The 3,924-nt window shown below is 33.9% G+C and overlaps 1 protein-coding gene across 1 annotated transcript in view; it reads left to right on the top strand.

Annotated features, from left to right (window-relative positions):
• PTPRM (protein tyrosine phosphatase receptor type M) overlaps positions 1-3,924 on the top strand; it is a 1,090,562-nt gene that overhangs the window by 20,047 nt on the left and 1,066,591 nt on the right. The window lies entirely within an intron of this gene.

The following is a 3,924-nucleotide window of genomic DNA, read 5'->3' on the forward strand; positions in this document are numbered from 1 at the left end:
CTCAACTCAAATCTTCTGACTCCTAAGTCCAGTACCTTCCAGAACCCTACTTTTTATAGCCTCCTTGTAGGAACAGGCATGACGGTCGGGGGGATCCCAACTCTGAATCCCATTTCTGTCACTTCACTTACCACTTGGGCACATTCCTTAGACTCTCTGGGCCTGGGCTTGGTCATCAGAAAAAAAAGGTGGTTGAAATTAGATGTTCTCTAATAGAAATTTCCTCTCTCTCTCTCTCTCTCTCTCTCTCTCTCTCTCTCTCTCTCTCTCTCTCTATATATATATATATATATATATATATATATATATATATATATATATTTATTCCACCTTTGGAATTAATATATTAGGCCCTTTAGAAAATATACGTGTCAAGTGACTCATGTCCTCCTCCTGACTAATCTCTTGATGGCATTCATTTTTCATCAAATGGCTAAAGATTCTAATTAAATCACTATTATAGACCAGAAGTTTTTCAACATGATATCTTGAAGCCACTAACATACCTTCATTCCCCCACCCTCACTTTCAAAATTGTAAGGAGGTTTGAGATAAATAGAACTAAGACAGTTAGGTGATACAGTGGATAGAGCTCCAGACTGGGAATCAGGAAGACTGGGTGAGTCACTTAACCCTATTTGCCTCACTTTCCTCATTGATAAAGTAAGGAGGAAATGACAAACTACTTCAATGAGTTTGCTGGAAAAAAATCCCCAAATGGAAGTTACAAAAAATTGGACATGATTAAAACAACTAAACAATAACATTTGACCTTGGACAAATCACTTAATCTTTGTTTGCCTGTTTCTTTAACTTTAAAATGGAGATCATTTTAGCACTTAGCTCTCAACGTTGTTGTATTAAATGAGATAATGATAAGTACTAATGCCCAGTCTATTATAGGTTATTTAAAGGCTGTCATTATCTTCTTCATCCTCATCCTCATCCTCATCCTCATCATTATATGGAAGCAGAAGGATGAAGAGTGAAGAGAACATTGGCCTGAGAGTTGAGAACCAGGTTTTGGTTGGCTCTTCCACTAACTAACTCTGAGGTTGTTGACAAGTACTTGTTCCCTGGTTGTGCTTTGAAATGAGAGAATTGGACTAGATGGTTTCAGCTCTAAAAGTTTTCGAATGAGAAACATTTTCAAACAGAGTTGTATTGCAGGGGTTTTTTTCCTCCACATGACCCAATAATAGGGTCTGTCTAGAAGTTTTTTTTAAAAATGTTTTTAAAACAGATCCCATGACATTCTTTCAGGGACATACCAGTATTTTCTAACTTTGAATCAGAAGGGTTTTTTTAGAATGGTCAACCTAAATATAAGACAACTACCCTTTGTCCTTCTTTCAGTGGAATTAGAAAAACAGCCTACTTATTCACTATTTTTCAAAAAATATGTTGTTTTCCCTTATGCCTCTTTTCCCTTTAGGGAAGTCCTTTAAGTTAACTTTCTTGAACTTTTATTCATAGGCACACTTTCCCAAATGCTTAGTTATTTTTTATCTTTTCTAGTCTTAATCTTTTTCTAATTCTTCCATATATGAATCTGTTGGTAAGAGTAAAATGAAATACTGTTCTGTAAATGAAACCACACCCACTCCTAATACATTTTATAGACAATATAGAGACCAGGAAAAAAACTTTCAAGAGTTATTTGTAATGTATATTCATTCTCTAAAAATAAATATGGGGATTAAAATGGACTGAGAATAAAGTGAATAATTTTTGCCTTTAAGTGCATCAAGATCTAATAGAAGAGAAATGTCAGATCTCAATGATACAACAATCTTCCCATGAAGAAAGCAATTTGTGCAGAAATTGGGGATCTATAAGAAATAACTCAACACTGAACAGAGAAAGAAGGGAAAGTGAATTTTCATTTGACTGACTTGAAGGAGTCATTAAGTAGATAACCACAGTGTCCTGTGGAAGGGGGCTTGATTCTGGAGTTAGGAGAGATATAAAAATTTCAAAATAACAAATCTGCTACCTACTAGAAGAACTTAAGAAATTATAGGCAGATCTTTTAATTTCTGAGTTTTTAATGTCTCCTTCAGTGCTTTCAGTTGTGTTTGATTCATTATGACTTCATTTGGGTTTTGTTTGTTTTTCTTTTTTTGGTAGAGATAATGGAGTGGTTTGTCATTTCCTTCTTGAGCACATTTTTTAGATCAAGGAAAACCAAGGCAAACAGGATTATGTGACCTGCTCAGGGTCACCTAGCTAGTAAATGTCTAATACCAGATTTGAACTAAGATCTTCCTAACTTCAGGTCCTGTGCACACTACCCACTGTGCCCTAAAATGGCAAATCTTGGTCAAGATGTTTATAATACTTGTAGCACCTACCTGACAGGACTGTTGTTAGGACTGAATGATTATATAATCAATATAATACAATGTTTGTTTAATACCATATTTTCATTTTTTGGTCTTTCTTTATATACTTAGTACTTAGCATGGTCCCGGAAACATTAAAAAATGTTAGTTAACTGAAGTGATAGTGCTATATAAATAGTAATCATTCTAGATGCTATATATATATATATATAATGTTATTGTTTGATTCTGACAGAAAATGCTCCAAGTATTACTAATCACCATTTGCCATTTTAGAGATAAATAAACTGAGGCTTCTGTATTAAGAAATTTGTATATATATATATATATATATATATATATATATATATATATATTATATATATATATGTGTGTGTGTGTATAAATATATAATATATAATACAGATAATGATATATCTGCCACATATATTTTAAAATTAATGTAACACATAACAATATTAATATAGCATACTTTATTTTTACATATATTACATATACAATTACATTACATCTGCAAAACTGAGAGTGCTATTCTTGAAGGTCCTTGCAATCTCTAACTCAAGTCCTGAAGAAGTAGAAACCTTTTACACCAAAAAGAAAGATGGGCTTGTGGGCAATCAAGAGAAGTTTAAGAATTGAGACTTAAGACAATAAGAAAAGGAAACATGTGTGTCATGCTTAGGGATAGAGGAGAGAGAGAGAGTGAAAACCTGTAAATAAGAGACTATTTTTTCTTCATCCTAAATCACAGTACTTGTTCTGATGAAACACAAGGGCCAAAGTATTACAATTACAGTAGGGAAAAGACCTTAGAAATTCAGAGGAAAAGCCTTAGCTAAATTTTTGGCCAGAGGCTTGTGTTGTCTGCTTGGCAAATTTTCCTTTTGGGTCTGTGCAATCTATCACTTTTAGAATTCAGTTCTGGCCAGAATTTTCTTGTGAGGGGGAACTGGTTAAAAGGTTCAGAACCCCAGAACTTGGCTTTTCTTTCTTTCCCATGGCTGGTTTCAAGGACTTGGCAGCTTTTATTTGTATAGATAGACTCTTTTGAAAATTGGTCAACAGGTTAAAAAAAATAACAATATAAAAAACACTGTGAAACTTTCAAAGTTGTCTGGTTGTGTGGCACATTTCTAGAAATCACACAGAGAGCATTACAAAAGAGGTTGTGCTTGCTTTGCATAGTGAATTGCCAATGAAATAGTGGTTGGAAATCACTAGAACAAAGAGAGAGGAGCCACCAATTTTTATATTTTCCTTGGGGGGAGGGGGTAGACTGGGATTTGTTCCCTGTAACCACACCACTATCAGCTGCCACTGGTAAGATCAAAGAACCAAATGAACTCAGCTATGATTCAACTTACATCCTGTTATACACCTAGCAGACAATCAGGCCCTATTGTCATGGCAGAGAGGAAGATGGGAAATAAATAAGTTAAGTATCTACAATGTTCCAAAGTAGGTGTCATGTTTAACATTTCACTAATGATACCTTATTTTCTCAAAGGAGCCAGTTAAATATATATATATATATATATATATATATATCAAAAAACAAGTCTCTCAAGTTAAACTTGAG

The sequence above is a fragment of the Macrotis lagotis genome, chromosome X (genome assembly GCF_037893015.1).
Source record: "Macrotis lagotis isolate mMagLag1 chromosome X, bilby.v1.9.chrom.fasta, whole genome shotgun sequence".
NCBI lineage: Eukaryota > Metazoa > Chordata > Mammalia > Peramelemorphia > Peramelidae > Macrotis > Macrotis lagotis.